General features: G+C 40.6%; 1 protein-coding gene and 1 pseudogene across 38 annotated transcripts in view; both read left to right on the forward strand.

The window, feature by feature from the left end:
- Gm18498 (predicted gene, 18498) lies at nucleotides 13,271-14,618 on the forward strand (annotated as a pseudogene).
- Huwe1 (HECT, UBA and WWE domain containing 1) overlaps nucleotides 15,667-22,553 on the forward strand; it is a 134,633-nt gene continuing 127,746 nt past the window's right edge. For 9 of the 38 annotated variants that reach the window (XM_030251448.1, XM_030251434.1, XM_030251447.1 and 6 more), the window contains exons 1-6: nucleotides 15,667-15,828; nucleotides 16,036-16,248; nucleotides 18,058-18,451; nucleotides 18,638-19,422; nucleotides 21,154-21,289; nucleotides 21,602-21,742. The gene's annotated coding sequence lies outside the window, so the exon portion shown is untranslated. Of the gene's footprint in view, nucleotides 15,829-15,903; nucleotides 16,249-18,057; nucleotides 18,452-18,637; nucleotides 19,423-21,153; nucleotides 21,290-21,601; nucleotides 21,743-22,553 lie in introns of those variants that run through there. The other 29 variants (XM_006528948.3, XM_006528951.3, XM_006528933.3 and 26 more) reach the window with 20 other exon arrangements.

Genomic DNA, 22,553 nt, shown 5'->3' on the forward strand with positions numbered 1-22,553 from the left:
CAATTCACTTTCAGATGGTACTAAAAAATAATAGTATAGATTTGGTATTCCTTTTCATTTTCTAGCAGACAATTCCTAAATTCCTTGGAAACCCTGGTGATAGTGTCTTTTGTCTGCTAATGAGTTAACCAATGACTGGAAGTGTCTGGGTCACTTCAGGAGAGACTGCTCCTCACTAGAAATACCAAAGCATTATTATAGCATTGTAAACTTTCATCCCCATCTCTCAGCCTCTAGGGAAAAGAGAGTGACTCAAGGTTAAGTTGATCACCAATAACCAATGATTTAATCAATTACACCTAAGTAATGAAGCCACAATAAAATACCCAAAAGACAGGGTTCTATCCAGATAGCTGAACATCAGGAGGTTCCTAAAGATTTGTATGTCGCCGGGCATGCCTTTAATCCTAGCACTTGGGAGGCAGAGACAGGAGGATTTCTCAGTTCGAGGCCAGTCTGGTCTACAGAGTGAGTTCCAGGACAGCCAGGACTACACAGAGAAACAGTGTCTCAAAAAACCAAAAAAGAAAAAAAAAAAAGATTTGTATGTCTAGAGAGGTTCTGAAAAGCTCCCTGCCCATTCTCTAATATTTTGACCCAAACATCTCTACATGCATATCTTTTATGACATCCCTGACAGTAGATCAACAAGCTTAAGCAAAATCTCTGGATTTTCTGACCTACCTGAGCAAACTGAAATGAGAGGGAAAAATGCTGATTTATAGCTGGCTTATTAGAGGCACTGGTAAAAACAACCTGGGGCTGATGGCTAGCATCTAAAAGGAAAGGCAAGCTTGAGGACTATGCCCTCAAACTAAGCGGTCTTTCCAGACAGACAATGTCAAAATTGAACTTGAAAACATCAGGCTACTGTCCTTTGTCGTGGAACTGCTTGCTAATGGAAAGAAATGCTCATACCTTTAGGGTCACAGGAGTCTGCTGGTTGTGGTGAGAGAGTACAAGAAAATCATTATTTTTTTCCACAAAGATCAAGCAAATGCTACATAATGGTTTTGTTGTTGTTGTTGTTGTTTTGTTTTTGAGACAAAAAGATATCTGTGAATATCCTTAAGAAAGTTTGTAGCAGTTTTATGGTGTCTGGAACCCACAGGCATATAACTGATTGGGACTACTTACAGGAATCAGTGCGCCACCACGCCCGCTACATAAAGTTAATAGTTGTTAAAACGGAGTGTTGGCATAACGACCTTTATCTTACTCATTTGAACTTTTCTAGATGCTTGAGATTTTTCACAATAAGAAGTTGGGAACTGCCGGGCGTGGTGGCACACACCTTTAATCCCAGCGCTCCGGAGGCAGAGGAAGGCAGATTTCTGAGTTCAAGGCCAGCCTGGTCTACAGAGTGAGTTCCAGGACAGCCAGGGCTATACAGAGAAACCCTGTCTTGAAAAAACAAACAAACAAAAAACAAAACAAAAAGAAGTTAGGAACATTGTATACTTGATCTATATGTATTTAAATTGGGCTGAGGGAATATTTCAGTAAGTGATCAAATATCATGTTGAGCCAGAATTTCAACTACATTTTAAACATTTTAATTTATTAGGTTCATCTACTTGCCTTCTGTCATATGTGCATGGCTAGAATTGTCAAGATGCAGTTGTAGTTTCTTATAACAGCAATTCAAATTAATAGTGACTAAAAACATACTCATTTCCTCATGTGTAACAACAAAAAAAGGAGTATAGGCCAAGTGAAGTAATGTAATAATATAAATATTTAATATAGAATATAGAATATGATATGTTGAAATATAACTTGTATTAAATATATTCTATGTTAATATATTAATATAATAGACATGTATAATATACTATATAATAATACATGATGATATATTTCATGTAGTTCTATTGATTCAACTGTACTGTGAAAAACAGGACAGTTATACAGATATTCACTGCTAACATTATCAGGTGGAAGCAGACTAGACCTAGAAAATATTGGAAGTATTGAAGTAAAATTAATTTCCTGGATGATGAGAATGCTGTAGCTAGAAGGCCATTATTTCTTTCTTCTTGTTTTTTGTTTATTTGTTTGTTTTTAAGACAGGGTTTCTCTGTATAGCTCTGGCTGTCCTGGAACTCACTCTGTAGACCAGACTGGCCTCGAACTCAGAAATCCACCTGCCTCTGCCTCCCAAGTGCTGGGATTAAAGGTGTGTGCCACCACTGCCCGGCTAACCATTTTCTTTATTGTGTACTTTCTTAGGGTTTCAATTATAACTTCTCTCTTTGTCTCACCTTTTTTACTTCTTTATTCCTCTGATTTGATCAGTGTGTCATCAAAACTCATTGCAGCTTTGATGCCAAAAAGTTCAGGAACATACCACAGTGTGCAGCACATATGGAGCTCAGAAGACAACTCTGTGGAGTTGGTTCTCTCCTTCCAGAACATGGGTTCTAGGGTTCTAACGTGGATTGTCAGGATCAACAGCAGGCACCTTTACCCACAGGCCATCTTGCTAGCACAGAAAAAGTCATTTTTTTGTTTGTTGTTTGTTGTTGTTGTTGTTTTTAGAGAATCTATCTATCTAGCCTACCTACCTATCTGTTTATTTTATCTGTGCATTGGTGTTTTGCCTCCATGTATGTCTGTGTGAGGGTGTCGGATCCCCCTGGAACTGGAGTTACAGACAGTTGTAAGCCACCAAGTGGGTTCTGGAAACTGAACCTGGGTCCCTTGGAAGAGCAGCCAGAGCTCTTAACCACTGAGCTATCTCTCCAACCCCCAAGGTTCACTTATCCTTTGGGACAGTTGAAATAATCAACCATGAAAGTTCTCACTCATACACAATAGCCATGCCTGGCTTGCCCTCTTTATTCTGACCATTTTTTTTTCAATTTCATCTCAAGAGAAAACACCTTCCATGAAAGGAGAGAGACAGAGACAGAGAGACAGAGAGAGAGAGACAGACAGAGATAGAGACAAAGACAGAGAGAGTCATGAAGGTGTTTATTTGTATGCTAATAAAAATTTTTAAAGAATTACAAAAGAATCGTCTTCCTCTTTTCAACAAGAGCAGGAAACTCATATCAAACCCTCAGTTTGAAAATCAAAATTCAAAATTCAGGAGTAGCTGGATAATAAAGTACTTGCCTTTTGTGTGCAAGGTCCTGGGCTCAGTCTTCAGCAGTGCACACACAAAAATGTAAAATTCAAAGTGTGGCTTTAACCAGGCATGAATATTGCGTTTGTATCATCATAAATTTAAGCAGTCCTAAATCAAACTATCATAAGTCAGGGACTTATGTCTGCACTTTGAGAGAAGGCGAAAACAGATATTGGAAGATAATTAGCAGAATCTGACATGATAACTACTACTTTTTGAATCACAATGTATGAATTTCTTTCCTGCCCCTCCTTTTCCTTCCTTTGCCTGTTCCCCTTATCCCTTGAGAATTGATTCTAGGGCTTTTACATGTTTAACACGTGCTTTATCAATGAAGTATACCCCTAACCCTCTCTTCTCTTTCTTTAACTTTGCTTTCAGACCCAGCCGTTCAATTCCCTGGCAAACCCCTCTATATTTTGTGGGATTAATCTTAGTGAAATTTACACAACCAAGGCATTCCAGTTCTTGACAATTCCTCTGTTGCTCAACATTCTTATTGACCTTATTCTTATTTCACCTAGGCAATACTGGATAAATTCACCAATAGATAAGTCTCCTACTAAATTCAGTATCAATTCCTCAATTCCAGGCTTAATGCAATCTATTACTGGTTTGCATACCCCCTACCACCCCACCCCACCCCACCCCACCCCTCCCCTGCCAAATAGGTCTCTTCTTTCCCTTAGTCATAATGTCATAGTGTCCTGAGTATGTGCTCACAAAAACATGCTACACTTGCTTTCCAGCCCCTAATTGGGTTGCCTTGAAAACTGTATAAAATATATGACATAATTTATTATTAGCTTCTAGTCTTACAGAATTAGCTTCTTAGTCTTCCCTTAAATGTCTTCAAATTTTATGTACCTACACAATACAATGTTACATAGTTTTAGTTTCTTCTTCTTCTTCTTCTTCTTCTTCTTATTATTATTATTATTATTATTACAAATCAATACAAATTTAGAAACTTAAAATATGAATGTGCTTTTCCAGGTTTGTTTAGAGTTAGATTTCCACTATTAAGATATCAGCCATCTGGCCTTTTATTGGGAGACTCTAGGATTTGCTTTCATGTTTCTTTGGATTGTTGTCCAAAACCAAACTCTTTCATTGGTAAGACTAAGGACTGTTTCACTCTTGGCTGTCAGCTCAGGACCACAGTTAGCTCCTAGAGACAGGCTCTCTGTCATCTTTACAGGTATCCTCTATGCTATGTTTAGTATCTCTCTGACTTCCCTTCTGCCATCTCTTCTTCTCTGCAGCCTTTTTCTTTTTCTTCCTCTTTACCTTTAAGGGCTCAGGCTATCGTGAAATTGGGCCTACCTGGATAATCTAGCACCATCTCCCTATCTTGCTGTCCATGCCCTTAATAATACCTGAGATATCTCTTTAGTCATATAAATATGTATGCAGTATTCACAGGGTCTAAGGATTAAGCTATGAACACCTTGAGGGAGTGTTTTGCCTATGATGTTTTTCAGTAATCTCATTGGTAGAGTAATTCCAGGTGTCTTTTTAAAAATCTCTCTATTTCCCCCTGGTCTCATTGAGACCTCGACACCCCTAAAAACTAGTAACAATTAGAATAGCTTCCTGTTTTGGGATAAAACTTTAAGACCTTCAGAACTTGAGTATAATCTTACTTACCCTTTATATCTGTTTAGCTTTTGTTTAAGATCACATTTTCATATGAAAACTCCTCTGGCTCTCTAACTTAATATATCTTCCTGGATCTCCCCCCCCCATTTTCCCACTGTTCCTCTTTTGACACTAAGAACAAAGCTGGTTTTGAGCTTTTATTATATTATGGGAAAGTTCAAATGTACATAAAATTAGGGAGGCTTATACTGCTACGAGTAGTAGAATGAATCAATCATTCAACTTCAATAAGGCTTTGATAATTATCAACATTTTTGCTAAGGTCAATGTTTGGTTGGAGTCCCTGGCTTGCCCCCTCCCCGACATGGTCCAGCAAATTCCATTCCTACTTCTTTCTTCAACCCTGCTCACAAACCTACAAACAGATAATGTGACAAAAAGCCCAATCAGAATTCCTAACATTCCTGACAATTGTCAAACCCCTCACCTGAAGTCACCAATCACCCAAGCATGACCAACCAACGCCTTCCCGCACAAGCCCAGCATGTGCTAGACACATAACTTTCCTTTGTCTACAGTCCATAAAAACTTCCACACCATAACTGCCTGCAACTTTTTCTGGTCTTGTCCCCTGAGACTGGTTAGCTCTCTTGGGAACCCATTCCCAAGTAAAGCTGCCTTTTTAACTTTTATTTTGGTTGAGTTGGCTTATTTCTTCAGCAGATAAAACCTATCCGTTTTATAAAATAATATCTATCCATGCCTTTTCATTTGGAGAATTTAACATAAACCCCAGGCATCTTGATTTTATGAGCAAACCACTTTCCTAGACAAGGTAGGTTTTGTTTTTTAAGATTAATTCATTTATTATATGTAAGTACACTGTAGCTGTCCTCAAATACTCCAGAAGAGGGCATCAGATTTCATTACGGATGGTTGTGAGCCACCATGTGGTTGCTGGGATTTGAACTTGGGACCTTTGGAAGAGCAGTTGGCGCTCTTAACCACTGAGCCATATCGCCAGCCCCGACAAGGTAGTTTTTAATGTTTTTTTTTTTTTAATTTAGACTTTTTAAAGTTAATAATTTTACATGTTTTTACAACATAGTTCTCTACCTCATTCCAAAAATTTAGTATATCCCTTATATGGTAAGTATTCTAATTTCATTATTTGTCCTTAAAGGAAAATCACTGTCTTAGTCAGGGTTTCTATTCCTGCACAAACATCATGACCAAGAAGCAAGTTGGGGAGGAAGGGGTTTATTCGGCTTACATTTCCATACTGCTGTTGATCACCAAAGGATGCAGGACTGGAACTCAAGCAGGTCAGAAAGCAGGAGCTGATGCAGAGGCCATGGAGGGATTGCCTCCCCTGGCTTGCTCAGCCTGCTCTCTTATAGAACCCAAGACTACCAGCCCAGAGATGGCCCCACCCACAAGGGGCCTTTCCCCCTTGATCACTAATTAAGAAAATGCCTTACAGCTGGATCTCATGGAGGCATTTCCTCAACTGAAGCTCCTTTCTCTGTGATAACCCCAGCTGTGTCAAGTCGACACATAACTAGCCAGTACAATCACCTACCCTTTTCTTGTTGTTGATTGGTTGGTTGGGTTTGTTTGTTTCTCTGTTTTTTCAATACAGGGCTTTTCTATGTAGCCCTGGCTGTATTGGAACTCACTCAGTAGACCTTGATAGCCTTGAGCTCTGTCTGCCTTTGCCTCCCTAAGTGATGGAATTAGAGGCACCACTTCCCTTCTTTTAAGACCACAGTCTGAGTCTTTAACATTACAAAGTCACTATTATGGTTTCTGTAATTAAGAAATATAGAGCTTGACACCATGCAGAGAGAATGGCAGGGGAGAGATTCTAGGAGTCTGTAGATGTGCCACAAAGATTCAGAGAAACAGGCCCTTCACAGTTGTTGGGTTTCCTTCCTTCCTTCCTTCCTTCCTTCCTTCCTTCCTTCCTTCCTTTCCTCCTTTTTGTTCTTCATAAATGGACTGGACTAGAGTTGTAGCTCAGTAGTAGAACTTGTCCTAACATGTACAAGGCTCTTAATTCTATCCCTAGCATTGAAAAAAAAAGTGTTACAATTCAGAGCAAGGTAGAGAAGCAGCAGTGAGAGAATTCACCTATGAAAATATACAAGATATAATCTCACTCCTTACTATTCTGTGGTTCACAAGTACTATTTTTCTTTTCAGTTCAAAGTTGTAGTCCTGCCTAAAAAAAATGGGGAAAGTGGGGCTGAAGGTGGAACGCTGTGGGGGTTCTGTCCTCTGATGATCAAAAGGCCTGATTAGGAAAGCTTGGCTTTGAGGTGAACCAACACTAAACCATTCTTTCCCCATACTCTAATCCCTGCTTCAATCACAAAAGCATTCACTGTCTGTCCTTAAACTGCTTTTAGACATCAGCCATACATACTATAAAGTCAAAAGCACCAGGCGACTATGTTTCTTTTTTGTTTTGTTTTTTTGTTCGGTTTTTTTTTTTTTTTTTTTTTTTTTTGAGACAGGGTTTCTCTATATAGCCCTGGCTGTCCTGGAACTCACTCTGTAGACCAGGCTGGCCTTGAACTCAGAAATCCACCTGCCTCTGCCTCCCAAGTGCTGGGATTAAAGGCATGCACCACCACTGCCCCGCTGGTGACTGTGTTTTTGAAGTCCTCTATGAAAGGCAGTTTTTATCCAGAGGGTCTAAGTCAGGGGGATCACTTGAGGCCATGAGTTTGAGGCCAGCCTAGGCAATGGAATACGACCCCTGTTTCAAATGTTAAAATCAGTTATATGCCTGTGGGTTCCAGACCCCATAAAACTGCTACAAACTTTCTTAAGGATATTCACAGATAGCACTTTTTAATGATAACACTGGTGAATGCCAGCCACCACACTGCCACAAAGACAATTGTTTACTACTCTGGGTGTGGCATCAAATGCTTGTAATACCACTACTCTAAACAGGGCTAAACCGAGAAAATCAGGAATTTGAGGTTAGCCTGGGTAACATAAGAGTTCAAAGACAGTGTGAACATACCAAGAGCCCATCTAAACAAAACAAAACATCTATCGAGATGGCTTAGATGGTAAAGGCACTTGTCAAGCCTCACAGCTTGAGTTCAATCCAGACCTGGAAAGGAGGGTGCTGACTCCCAACAGCTACTCTGACTTTGACTTGCCACTTTGTAGTGTTAAAGATTCAGATTGTGATCTTAAAAGAAGGGACTTGGAAGCTGGTTAGAGATGGCCAAAGCCAGTAAATTCCAGCAGTAGGGAACCTGATTGCTTTGAATGTCCATCTGAGAGGAAGAAAGCTTTGAAGCTAATTTAAGCCCAGTTAGTGATGGTTTGGTGGTGTTGTTTTGTTTGTTTGTTATTGGCCCCTAATAGTAGAGGACAAAAGAATAGAAGTGGTTTAAACAGATCTTGCACACCTGTAGCTTGCTGAAGCCATCCAATCTACAGATGTGTTTTTAGTTGGTCCATAATTTTGTTTCAAAAATATTTTTAAATTGTCAGAAAATACAAATTGGTATGCTCCATATAAAAACACAGATTTTATAGTTTCTCTAGAAAAGTTCAGAGATTCTGACTATGTGAATGTGCCCTTCTGAGTGACAGAATGAGCTGGATGGAGCAGACACTGCTTCTTCTAGGAAGGAGTGTAGTCCCCTACGGAGGCTTCCATGTAAGCAGCTAGGACCTGCCTGCAATTTGAGTTCATGGTCTCTGGGTTTGACTAGTGCTAGAAAGTATTTGCAATTTGGAAGGAATGCAAACCGTGCATTTATGAGGATTTAATCATGTCAAATAAAGTATTTGGTGATGTGAAGAGTTACTAGTTAGATACTAGTTAAAATGTAAGAAATTAGAAAAGCAGATAACTAACAGAAAAATGAGTTTATGTGTTATAAACACAAATAAGAAAAACAGAAGCACAGCCCCTTATTGTATACTAAGTTTTCCTTTGCAGTTTGGCTCCTTTCTGACCCACTGTGTCACAACCTGACAGGCGATCTCAGCCCCAGGAGCACATGTAGTTTAATGCTCATATGCTCGTATGCAAGGAGATATATGCCAGGAATCTGACCATTCGGTGTAGAGAAGGAGGAATAAGGACCCATCCATCTATGTAACAAGGATGAAGAAACTTATGAAAAGCACGAGAAAACAGGCTCCAGTGCAAATTGCAGAGATCATCTAGGCTGAAGCAGGTGACTACCAGAGTTAATTACAGCTAAATGTGTTGCTAGGGCAACTCAGACTCCCTTGTATAACCCAAAAGACCTCTGGCATTCACATGACTAAAGCAACTGATTTAGATGCCAGAGTTCTGAGGTCAGGAAGGCTGATGAAGGAAAAGATAAGATTGTGGAAGCATTGTCCTGGGTTGGATTTCATGGGACTACCACATCCCACACAAAGGCTACTGATGCCTTCTTGAAATACCTCTGGAATTGGAGATCATTATGTCTTACTCCTTAACACAGTGTTTTCAAAATAGGTCATAAAGTATGTATAGGCTATGAAACTATCTTATTAAGATGAAATATTTTTTGTTTTTTGTTTTTTTGAGACAGAGTTTCTCTGTGTAGCCCTGGCTGTCTTGGAAGTCATTCTGTAGACCAGGCTGGTCTACCTAGATCTGTCTGCATCTTCCCCCTGAGTGCTGTGATTAAAGACCAGTACCACCACTGCTAGGCTAATTTTCTTCAGTGAATAGAAAAGAATAAGGGAAAAAAAAGAGTGATGCTACAGTACCAAAATAAGTTAGGCATAATCATAAAACATTTTAGTGAGGTACATTTATTTTTTTTTGTTGTTTTTTTGTTTTTGTTTGTTTGTTTGTTTGTTTGAGACAGAGTTTGTCGAGCCCTGGCTGTCCTGGAACTCACTTTGTAGACCAGGCTGGCCTCGAACTCAGAAATCTGCCGGCCTCTGCCTCCCGAGTTCTGGGATTAAAGGTGTGCACCACCACACCCAGAGTGAGGTACATTTATATAATAAAAGTAAGTACTTTTCTATGAAACCATTGGTTACAGATACATGTATGTGTACATGTGTACATATACGTGTACTGAACTGTGATGTTTCTTTTTTGGTGAAATAAGGTTTCAGAATGGAGCCATTGCTACAGGCCATAGAGCAGCCAATTGACTAGATGTGCCTAACTTCACCTCCTTGGCTAGGTTAGTTCCTACAGACTTTTTCTTTGAGGTTGTTCTGGATATAAGCATGTCCACGATCTCCTTTTCAGCATGTTTTTATGTTGACATTCAGAAAGACTACTGACTTCTGTAAGATGATTTTGTATCCTGCCACTTTGCTGAAATTGTTGATTGTGTGGATTTTTTTTAATCTTTTATGTATAATATCATGTTATCTGCGAATAGGGATAATTGGAATTCTTTTTGTATTTGCATCCTTTTGATTTCCTTCTCTTGTCTTATTGCTCTGGCTAGTAGTTCAAGCAAAATGTTGAAAAGGAGTGGGGATAGTGGACAGCCCTGTCTTGTCCAGATTTCAGTGGGATTTCTTCAAGTTACTCTCCATTTAGGATGACGTCCCATTTAGGGCTGAGTGTTCAAAGTCTCTCTGCCTCTTCTGTCTCTCTATCTCTGTCTCCATATCTGTGTGTGTCTGTCTCTGTCTCTCTGTCTCTCTGTCTGTCTGTCACTGTCTCTGTCTGTCTCTCTGTCTCTGTCTCTCTCTCTCTAATGTTTTTAAAACAGCTAAGTCTCCAGCCCATTAATGAGTAATATTGGGGTTTTCTACAGGAGTATTTGTAAGGAGCAAGAATGACTCAAAGATTGCTCGAAGAAAGGCCATCACATCATGGGTGACATGAAAGCTGGAAACCTGGAGTTCACTGAACAACTTGCAGGCAACTTGAGGTCTTTTTGACCTCAGACTGTCTGAGCCTCTTCCAGGCAACTCAGTTTATGCGATAGTGTCTCCAAGTAGTCCTTACTACGTATATAAATTTGAGGAGGGAGAAGACTAGTGCTTCTGGTCAATTTCAGGGACTTCCTGAAGCTTTTGAATTCTTACTCTTCGAGTTTTAATGAGTTTCCAGGTGGATGGACTATGTCACTCCCTTTTGAACATAGTTTGAACAAGTTTCCCTGCAGGATAGTGTTTCACCTCTCTGTAAAACAGTGGTTCTCAGCCTGTGGGTCACAAGCCCTTTTGCAAATCTCTACCTCCAAAATATTTATATTATAATTCATAACAGTAGCAAAAATTACAGTTATGAAGTAGCAATGAAAATAATTTTGTGGTTGTGGGTCACCACAACATGAAGAACTATATTAAAGGGTCACAGCATTAGGAAGGTTGAGAACTACTGTTCTAGAATGTCTGATGTCTTTTTTTTTTTTTTTTTTTTTTGGTTTTTCGAGACATGGTTTCTCTGTGTAGTCCTGGCTGTCCTGGAACTCACCTTGTAGACCAAGCTGGCCTCGAACTCAGAAATCTGCCGGCCTCTGCCTCCCGAGTTCTGGGATTAAAGGCATGCACCACTACGCTTGGCTAAATGTCTGGTGTTTTAACTTCATCTTGGAGGAAATTGTTTCATGATAGTAACAGACTCCTTTATCTGACAGAAGAAAATTTAAATTATCCCCCACATCCTTGCATTAAATGGGCATTAAATGGGTTTACAGTAAGAATCATACACAAAACACAGAGAAGAATGACCTTAATTTTTTGCAGTTGACTCGGAAAAGAAGCACAGGTAAAGTTGACCTTAGAAAGTGGCAACTGAAGACATCAAGACAATTTACAAAGAAGCCAGAAACTGAGATTACACACTTGTAATCGCAGCACCTAGAGAGCTGAGGCAAGAGGATCGCAAGTTCAAGTAAAGCCTGAGCTACATAGTGAGACCCTGTGTCAATGGTCAAAATCAAGCCCCAAGCAGAAAGAAGTGACGAAATGAAAATGATGACACAGAGAAATGAAAAAGATGCCTTAATGGTTTGTTAGAAATTGGGCAGATCAAGAATGTAAAGGTTTTAATCCATTTGAAAGACTTTACTGTTTTTCCAAGTATGTCGAGTGCAAAAGTTACAGGGTTATAGAGGTATCTATTCACACATTCCACCCAGAAGGCCTAGGGGACCAAGCAATGTGTAGCAGGGTCAAAATCTCTGTAGGTAACCCCTGAGAAGACTAAGTGGGAAACTGAGAGTGAAGCCAAAAGGAGATGAAGATCCCAGGAATTAAGAAATGCCAGGATTGTAGCCTTTCTGCTAAGGAAAGCTGTGGGTGGGAAGCAAAATAATAATAATCCAAGAGTACAGTCATATAGGGGTAGTACAAACATGTAGGGGCAAGGCTCACAAAGCTCATTGGAACTCATATGGTGCCAGATCTCAAACATGGATCTGTAGGGTTTAATGCTTTCTTTCAGTCTTGGTTTGGTTCCATTCCCATCTCCCCCTTCTTAGGACTGGAGATGTATATTCTGTATCATTGTTTCTAGAAATACATAGTTTGTAGTTTTATTTGTGTTTGATAGCTAAGAATTTGCCTTGAGTCTCAGAAAAAAAAAACTTTGAGCTTAAATTTTGAACAACATTTAGACTGTTAAGATTATATAGGAACTCTTGGAGAAGAACTAAATGCATTTTTCATTATAAAATGAACATGGTCCTTTGTGGGGGTTCAGGGGTAGAATTTGTTATACAAAGTGATGTGTTTGGGTTTTACATGGAAAAAAGCTGGGCTTGCGATGGTTACTTCTGATTTTTAACTTGATCAGACTGAGAAGTGCCTAAGAGATCAATAAAAGTACACTTCTTGTGGTGTCTGTGAGGGAATTTCCAGAAAGGAGTAAACTAGGGGGAAACATCTGTTCTGAAACTGGACTATATCATTCTATCACACACTGATGGAGAATTACAAAAGCACCCTAGAGAAGTCTATTTCTCTCTCTTCCTCCCTCCATCCCATCCCTCTTTCTCTCTTTCCTTTCCTTTCCCCCTTAGTCTCTCAATGTCAATTTCTTTCTCACTATATCTCCTAATCTGCCACCATAAGACTACCTCCCTCTAGTTATTCCTTTCTAGAAACATGCTCACAAATTCTCACAGAAGTATACTTCACGAATTTTCTAGAAGCATGCTTCTGAATCCAATCAAGTTGACAATCAAGATTAACCATGACAACTGCAGAGAATGTTTTGTAATTATGCATTTACATGTATTTAGGAAAGAATTTTTAAAATAAAAGGGAAGGGGGAAGCTAGGTTATCTCTTCACACATTGAGTGATGAAATCCTTCTTCATGTTATCATAACAATGGTAGAGACAGGAGAGTGGGCTGGTCTACTGAGATAGCTAGCAGGGTCCTCCCTCCACTATTCAAGCAGTGAAGTAGTGATGAGGTGGGAACAAGGCGTCTAATTCAATTCTCTGCTTTTCTGCTCATAGCATGAAGTGATAGTGTAGCAATCTGACATCAAGTGAGACCCAGAGGCTAGAATAAGTGAAATTTGAGAGAAACCTGGGATTCTGGTCACCTTAGAGGATCATGGCAGGAAGAGGAAAATGGGTCACTCACATTGGGACATCACTACTGATCAACAACTTTAATGTCTAAACAACAACAACAACAATAACAAAACCAATAAACAAAGCAAAACAACCCCCCCACAATGATTGGAACTTTTTAAATGTCTACAGAATGTGTGAGCAAACCAAGCAAAAATATTGTTCAGTGTCAAACTGTCCACAGGGTCCCCAGCAATCAAATAGTCAAGCATTTCTCTAACCACCATGAGCTGACCTGGAAGGATTTGATAGTGAGGAACATTAAGAGATACAAGAATCTTTAAAAAGAAGGGAATCCTCTGGAAGAGAAAGGTAGGAATGGACAATATCTATATCTAGATTTTTCTCAGTCACCTATTTGCTGTTCCCAAATTCACTCTCTTCATAGATGGGCTCAGGAAGTACCCACTCTGCATCTGGACCAGGAATCTTTGTGCAATGCTGGAGAAACAGTCATCTTCCTTAGCAAGAAATTCTCAGAGATTAAAAAGTGGTGATGACACAGCAAGCTATCCTTGTTTTATTGCAGTTCATGAAAGACATGTATGTGACCTCACTATACATCACTTGTATGTTATTCATTAGTAGGCTTTTGGTGTCCACATATAGGTGGCTATGCTGTATAAGCTGGATTTTGCTAGTTTCCCACAGAGAAATATACTCAGAGCACTAGTATGCTGGGCGTGCTCTCTTGTCTTACCAGTGAGGGTGCCCAGAAGTATAGGGAGGGTTACAACCACAGGATCAAGTGGAATAACAAGCAACGTACTCCTCTATCTAGAGAGTATCTTTGGCAAATAAGTAACAAGCAAGCTGTTTGATGAGATCCAGTGCATCAGTGTGCTATTCCTCATGGAGGTGTGCCTGTGATGAACAATGGTAAGCATTACTTTGACTGCAAAGGCTACCACATCACCATAGGTGATAAACTGAAGTCCTTTCTGATAGAAAATATGAGGATGGATGGCTCAAGACCTTCAGGCACATTTCAAGCTTGGAAACCCAATGTTCTGCACTACCAAAGATTGCATCTTTAAGTACAACAAGATGAATGACTCTCTTGAAATTCTGGTCCTCAATAAGAAGATTTCAGGCTGTAAATGGAGTGAGTTCTCCTGCTCCCACCCCATCCAGGGGTCCTCTCCTTTAAGAAAGTTCTTGCCAGTTATGAAATTCTATAAGACAAGGAGCTGGCCCAGGGTGACAGGGGTCTACTGAGAAATCAGAAGCCAACCAAGAACTCAGAAGTTGCAAGACAAGCTATTTGGGTCCAAATGGATGTCAGCTACTCAAGAAACTTAGGGAGATCCATCCTTATGATCTGAAAGTGGCTGCTGTTGGAAATAAAAGTCCCTGGACCACTTCTCAGATGCTATTTTATCAAGCAAAGATACATAGCTGTCTGATCAGTTACTGCTCAAAGTTGAGATGCTTGTCCTGATTATCTTGTAGCCCTTTTGGAAGCCAAGGCCATGGATGGATGGCACAGAACCATGGCTGCTCCTTTCCAATGTTTGCTATGATAAAAACCAAGTCTGTTTTTAAAAATAATAATAAGACCTAAACATAGGACATTAGTTAAATAATCAGCCTTACAATGGAGTAACACTCATTCACGAAATACACCTTTGTTAAGAATATACAATGAGACTACCTCAAAGGGCCCTCTGTGCATCTTCTTAGGTTGTACAGAAAACTGCACATGGAGGGAGGGAGTGGTTCCATTAAGCAGATTCCCAATTCAGGGTTTGAACCACCATTCTGTAACGTGGAATGAATGTCTCAAGGGTTCTTTCACTAACATCTTTTCATTTTTGTTTTGAAAATCAAATTAATTCATTTGTTAAAATTCAAACCTTATTGAAGCATTCAGAGTTGCAAATCAATGCCCTTTCCCCCATCCTTTTACTCTCCAATTTCATTCTCTATCCCAGACAAATACCAATTAATAGGGTCATTTCCCACCAGGTCATTTTTATTTCTATACATTTACAAATGTATCTACAGTTTATGGAGTCCTCCAATCATAGTACCACCCCACCTAATACAAAGGAGAAATGTTTGAGGGAGGACTATGTGCCTTTGTAGATTTGCACGGTGCTTCTCATCCTTTATTCTGGCCCTCCACAATGTGTGTCATCTTGCCCTCTTATACTCCCCGTTCCTTAATTTTTAAAATGCATATCAAGTTTTATCCCTTCAGGGATTTTCATTGTAGAGCAATCAAATTCCAGTTCCTTAGTGATCCTACTATCCTCTATGGTGGCATTTATTGGACCATGAGTAGCTCCAGCAAGGTCTCCCTTAGGTGAGTAAAATATACCACCAAGGGAGCAGGAGCGCCCTCTCAAGGGACAGAGGCGGGGCTAATCGCGTGGTAGGAGGAGCCTTATATCCAGTGTGAGCTGTGCAGCCGTGGGGGTGGGGGGGGCTTTGTAAGCCGAGGGCGAGGGAGGGGGCTGGGGGGGGGGGACAAGATTGCTACTGGCCTCAGACCCTGCACACTGTTGCAGGCCTCGCCAAGCCCCTGCGGCGGAGGTGAGCTTAGTTCCCCCCTCCCCTCTTCCGGGACCTGGGGGGACGGGGCGGTTTTAGACTCCTCGAGGTAGGGGGCAGTTCCCACGGGATCTGGCTCTGAGGCTCGGAGGTAGCCGCTTTGGAGAGCCTTTGGGAAAGGCTGCTGAAGGGCCAGACTGGCGGTAGCAGCAGCCTTCCTCGAACCCCTCCTCCTCTCCCCTCCCCCAGTCCTCTGCGGCCTCCAGCAGAGAGCTAGCTGCATCTTTGGGGACAGCAGGACAGCGGGGAAGCAGCGAACAGCGCGCAAGAGAGCGGCCAACAGTGGGGATGCGAGGTACCGGCATTGGCCCTGGCCTAGTGGCCCTAGAAAAGAAGTAAAGGCCCAGCCTTCAGTTTTTCTCTTAAGGGTTGGAGGAAGGCGGCTTCAAGAGGAAAAGGAAGGTGAGGGGCGAGCAGGCAAGCTTCATGGTCACTACTAGGCGCGCGCGCGTGCGCGTGCATGTGTCCTGATATGTATGTGTGTGTGTGTGTGTGTGTGTGTGTGTTCTGATATGTATGGTGCTGCAGGACACACATTCATTTTGTTTCATTGCATTAATTTTTAAAACTATTTTATGTATCTTAGTATATCACAGCATTCAATTGTGTCCCATTTTTACATAGCTATATTGTATGCTTGGACTACAGTTTATTTAACCGTTTCCTGATTGTTGTACACTAGCTTGTTTTCTTTGGGGGAGAGGGGGCTATTGCAAGTAATGAATGGGCTTGTGTATGTTTCGTGCACATGTACGAAGGTATTCCTGTAGGAGAAATTCTTCGAGAAGTAATAGCAGAATCAAAACGTGTATGTATTTCAAATCTTGATAGATTTATCTAAATCTCCTTCCCCAAAGGCCATAATAATTTACACTCTCCAACGTAGTACGATATTGCCTATTTTTCCATAGCTATGCCAACATGAATTGTTACTTATCTTTATATCTTTTCAGTTATACAGTAAAAAATCACATGTCGTTGCTTTCATTTTACTGCTGTTTGAGCATATTTTCATTTTTCTAATTACAAAAGTCAGTAGTTAAATATGAACAGTCTTGTATATAAGCAATAAACATTTTGAAATTTTAATACCAACCCCCCCACTCTAAATTTCAAGAAAAATAAAAATATCTGGAAGTAAACTATAAAACTTTCAGGAATACAATGGAAGAACGTTTGCATAAATGGAGAAGGAATATCAGGCTTCTGCATAGGAAGCCTCTATTCTGTAACGATATTCATTTTTCTATATTGATTCAAGCAGTTGATGCAATTCCAATAAATATACTAAGTTTTTGGAACTTGACGATTCTAAAGTTTATGAGGGGGGGATGGCTAAGAATAACCAAGAAAATGTTTTTAAAGATGGGGGTGCTTGTACAATTAAACTGTACTCTGAAGGAAGCATGTTTAAATTAGAATAGACAGAACAATGGATTAGAATGGAAAAGCTCACAAACGGGCCAGACTGGATCCCGATTTATTGGAGAAACATTGTTGGTTAGACATGCAAAAACTGCCATATTAAAATCTCCAAGCGCCTTTCTCCCCACCCCAAGCTTGAATTTGCTTTTGAGGGCAGACGCCTTTGTTTGGAGAAAACCACTTTATTGGGTCTTTTTTGTTATAAGGTAAGGAAAGCCTCAATATTTAAAACTGGTGACTCCGGAGGTAGAACTAATGATATGAGCTTTTAGTGAAAAGATGGATTCAGGTTAGCCTGCAGTGCGGCGAAGGAAGAAGTATGGATATTAGAGGTCTTTAGATTTTTCCCCCCATGTTTTGAGCACAAAAACTGGTGTGTCATTGTTTCCATTTGCATTTGTGTGTTTATTGTAAATTGAACATCTTTTATGCGTTAGTTAAGACTAGCACGTTATTCCTCGAGGCAGGTAACAATGGGAACCCATTCTTTTCGCTTTCGGAATGGAGTTTGGCTAATTGGTACAGCCCTGCTGGAAGCGTGAGAATAAACAGGTTGACTTTTTAAGCACTAGGCAGGCTCCAGACACCTAAATCGGGGGCGGAGGTAGTTTTCAAGACATGGCCGAGATTTGGCGCTGAGCTGTGTCATCGCGAGGTTTGGTAGCAAGCTCCGCAGTGGGTCGGAAACCTCGTGGTAAGCGAGATCCCTAAAGGACGAGAGCTTCCTCCCTTTCCCCGAAAAAACTCCCAGTCATTTTCACGAAGCTCCGCCTTTCTCCTTTTTAGGAGCGTGCACCTGGTCTCGCGAGATCTCATGTTTCCTAAAGGCGAGGCGCGGGCGGTCTCCTGCGGTGAATTACGAAGGTCTCGGCGAGGCTGAACGTAATATCGCGATAGTTCCTACGGCGCATGCGGGAGCCGGCGGCGGCATGCTGGCTCCGCCCCGTAGTGCTCCGTGAGGTTGTGCGTCATTTGCTTTTCGCTTCGCGTGGGGTGAGAGCGGAGCGGTGGCGATTTGGGGTTTGGTGGCAAGCGAGGGTTGGGACGGGCTGGGCTCAGTTTTTCCTGGTCCGGTGGAGGTTCTCCTGGGATCACGCGAAGGCGGCGGCCGAGGTTGGCTACTGAGTGCAGGAGCTGCGGAGGCGCGAGCAGCGTCTTCTGGTGCTGCCGTTCTTAGCCGGTGAGTTCTCGCGGGAGCAGGGTTACGTCCTCGTGGGGATTCGCCGGCGGTGGCGGAGATACCTTGGGGGTGGGGGGGCAGTGACTAGGGTCGGGCCGCCTGTTAAGATGGCGGCGGCGGCGGCTGCCTGTCTTGCTCTTACACGGTACCAAGGGGTTAGCTATCCGCGTTTGTGACGCTTCTCAGGTACCAGACGTTAAGGAGATGACGAATGGCGAAACGTCGTGGTGCCGGTAAATCCTTCCTGAGCTGAAGACCATCCTGTTTCTTACCGGTTAAAGCGACACCATTTCCCCCGGCCTCTGCCTCGTGTGGGCCTGCCTTTGCCCCACCAATCGCTCTTCGCCTCTGTTTTCGTCGTCGCAGTGGGCGGGTTGGGAAGTGCGGGAGGGAGTCCATAGTTCATTGGGTAGTGGGCTGGGGATTAGATTAAAAAGTGGGAGAGAGGGACGCACCTAAGATTGTTCTCATAATTATTGCGCGCTTGCTGCTTCTCAGCCCTTGCAGCGACCCATATGAAACCCCTAGTTTTTCTTGATCCGAGGTGGGCTCTGCTTCCCTGCTCCCGCGGCTTTCGGGCTAAGGTTTGAGAGGTCAATCTGTAGAGTCATTAGAGTACCTTCCCTTTCCCAAATTCTGTCTCCCTGTCAAATCGCTCAGCTACGTGAATATCGGGATGCATTATTAAGGGGAGAAGTTAAAAAAAATCCTATCACTCCTCCTCTGTAGTCCTAATTTAGAGCCTAGCCTGAATCATCTACCCTGTCCCATGTCCTTCCGTGGTGCTTTTGGCGCAGATGTTAAAAGAGCTTATCTTATTCCCTGCATTTACTCCATCTTTGTGGATGGATCAGCAGTAACCTTCCATTTTCCTAGGTCCTCTTGCTTGTTTATCCCTGACGCGGGGACAGCGTACTGATTTCTTCAACTTTGAATGTTTTGAGACCATACTTGGGCAGAACAATAAACGGGTCAGTGGTCGGATAATTGCAGTCTTAGTGGTCTCCTTCGTGCCCCCACTAGGTGAAACTTTGCCTTTCCAACCCCTTCCACGCTACAAGCTCTGGGACCCGCCCCCTTTCCCGCCTATGTTTCTGTAGTCTGCTGGTCTGTATATCTTTTTGTTTTGTTACAGCTAACCAACATTTAAGAACTAAGTCTCACTTCTTAATCCTTATATTTCTCTCTTAACTGCTCTTCCTCCCACCCCCAGGAGCTGAATCCCCTAGCAAGGTGTCGACCCCCAGTACCTTTTCCTTCCTCCAGGAGTTTTACCCCTAAAACAGTCACGCTCCTTTTAAATTTAAATTTACTTCCTTTCTCCTCAAATCACTTCTATTATAGACAATTAATTCCCTATCACGTGTTTCCTTTGTAGATAACATGATTTGAATTACTTTTTATTTAGCACCAGTGTTGCATAGATTGAGGAGATGCTGCCAACATTTCCAATTCATAGGAAGCAGCCTGATTTAGAAAGTTAGTGTTTGCTTCCAGTTCACATTGAACTCATGACCTTGGGCAAATTACTTTTCAGATTTTGTTTGTTTATATAATGAGGGTAGTAATGCTTACCTTGTAGAAAATTTGCCTCAGAAAGTTTGGGTGCCTTTTTAATGTGAAACTGTATTGGTAGATAAATGTTTTTGTGCCATATTCTACCTTTATAGCCTGGTAAGGTTTTTAAAAATTGTTATTTCTTCAGCTGTATTTTTCTATGTTTAGGAATAATACCTATTCGCTCCTGTCTGCTTTTAATTTTTTCCTCATAAGCCACTTTGTATGATCAGTGGTTCATGTTTGAATATGTTCTCACTATTTGAAGCTTCTACTGGTGTAAGACTTTTGAATGCAAAATCATTCTCTTGGAATGACCACCAGCTATGTTTCGGTCATGAACCACACCCAAGTGTTCTACCTTTTGGAAGGGAGTGCCTCATCCCTTGCCTACTCATTTTTGCCACTCCTTCAAATACAGTCTGTCCTGTCCTTCACCTCACAAAAGTCTTGAAATTTCATGCCATTGCCAGTTTGCAGTGTTAAAGAGAACTTAAGCTTCAAGTGTTTTTATTTCTTTCTCTTTACCTCATTTATTTCTCTTTACCTCTATCATTTTTAGACAAACTTTGTCTAAGTTGGGTCAGTATGGGGGGCATATTTGGCAGTCTTTTTATTTAAGTAGGATAATACCTATATGCAAGACATTAGGAAGGTTGATCTAATTAAATACCATCATTTCCCCCTCAAAGGCAACCACAGATGACTCTTTGATAACTACCTCCTGTTGTGCTTTTGCCATTTTATATTTTCTAACATTTTACTCGGAAGTAGTTTTTCTTACTACTATATTTTTATTAGATCAACACTAGAGTGGTTTTTTTCCTTAATTATGTTGGTTGGGTGATGGGGTTCAAGTAGGAATATAGTTGCAAGAAGTATACTATCATTGACATTTTAGTGGGTAACATCTGATAATTAACTATTTGTGGATTTCCGTTTTGAGCTTCAGGGTTTGAGTTGGAAGTGCTTTAGGAAAATGAATTTCCTCTTTCATTGAAAGACAGGTCACTTTATTTTGAGACTCTTGTCTTGATTCCTTTTACAGTGGGTTAAGCAATAATCACTAACTCTTGTCCTTTAGAATTATACTAAATCTGGGAATGATGATCAAGGCATGACCTAAAAGGTTTAATTTATTCTAGGTAGATCTCTGAGAAGAGAGGAAGGAGTGGCAGTACCAAATAAAAACTTTGTCTAAGGTTCAGTGACAAAGTTCAACCTGAATTTCCAGGATGTTTATCGTTTGTCTCCCAGTATGGCCAAAAAGCACTTATGAAGGTGAAAAATAATTTTAATGTGTACAGCTTTTTCTTTTCATAAAATATGTTTTCCTTAGTGTCAGTTTGTTAAACATGCTATCATTTTGTTTGAGTTGAAAACAGTTTTCAGGGGTATTGTCTAAGTGTCACTAGAAACACTATACAGTTCTTTTTCAGAGTGTTTAGTTACTGCTCAAAGCAGGTTCTAAAAATGCAAGTTGGCATTTAAGGGCTATTGCTTCAAAAATAACTGATTGTGTCTATTGATACAGTGGTTAACTACCCAATTCTAATGAATAATATACTTCTTTTCCACAATCTTTTTTTGTAGGTCCTTCAGTAGCCTGACCTGAGTGTTAGTGCTTCAGAGGAACAAACCAGTAGACCAGAACTTGGTCAGGAAGTTTCAGGAAGCTATTGGAGCAGTGTTGGGATTTCCCACCAGGATGACTATGATTGGCTGTGATTTTAGGTTAGTTTTTTTTTTGTTTTTGTTTTTTTTAAGATCTTTGCGGTTGGTATTTGTATTTTACATCTTGAAATGGAGATGGGGCTGGAATTTACATTTTTTGCTTGTGCTGCTTTGGTTCCATTATATGGGTCAGGTTTGTTTTATTTTTTTTTTTAAATAATTTTATTGGATGGAGCTCATTAGACAATTAAAAGGAATTGTTTTAAATGTATATTGTCAGTGCATGATTTTCACAAAATTTGAAACATAACTGAGTAGTATGTTGTCTACTCCCCCAGGTATTTTTAACATTTATCAACTTTAGCCTTTTTAGTTTTACCCTATGGCACCCCCCTTTCCCATAGAATTATTTTGAAATAAACCTCTCTTGATGTGTTATTTTTATCCATACCAAAAATTGTATAGATATTGAGAGAGTTCTTGACAGTATAACCCAGAATTCATTTTCAGTTGAAGAAATTGAAAATTTAAAGGTAGAAAATGGGCTCATTTTAAAATTTCCGTGATATTTTAAGTTTGACTCATGATCCAGAGAAAAGTCCATTTATGAAATAGTTTATGTAGACTTTAAGTCTGTTTTATTCTTCAGGTTATATTTCTCTTGTTTTTTTTTCTCCAATTTATTTGTTAAGTCCTTTTTGCATTTCCTCACATTTGAAAATTACAGTCTATAGTGATGTCTAGCTCATTCTTGTTAAAGACCATAGGTAATCTATTATAATGAAACAATAATGGTAGTAATCTCTTATGTGATCTCTTAGGTGATACTGCTGGCTTAGTTGGTATACTAAAATAGCTAGTCATGGGTTCC

The sequence above is a fragment of the Mus musculus genome, chromosome X, assembly GCF_000001635.26.
Source record: "Mus musculus strain C57BL/6J chromosome X, GRCm38.p6 C57BL/6J".
Classification (NCBI taxonomy): Eukaryota; Metazoa; Chordata; class Mammalia; order Rodentia; family Muridae; genus Mus; species Mus musculus.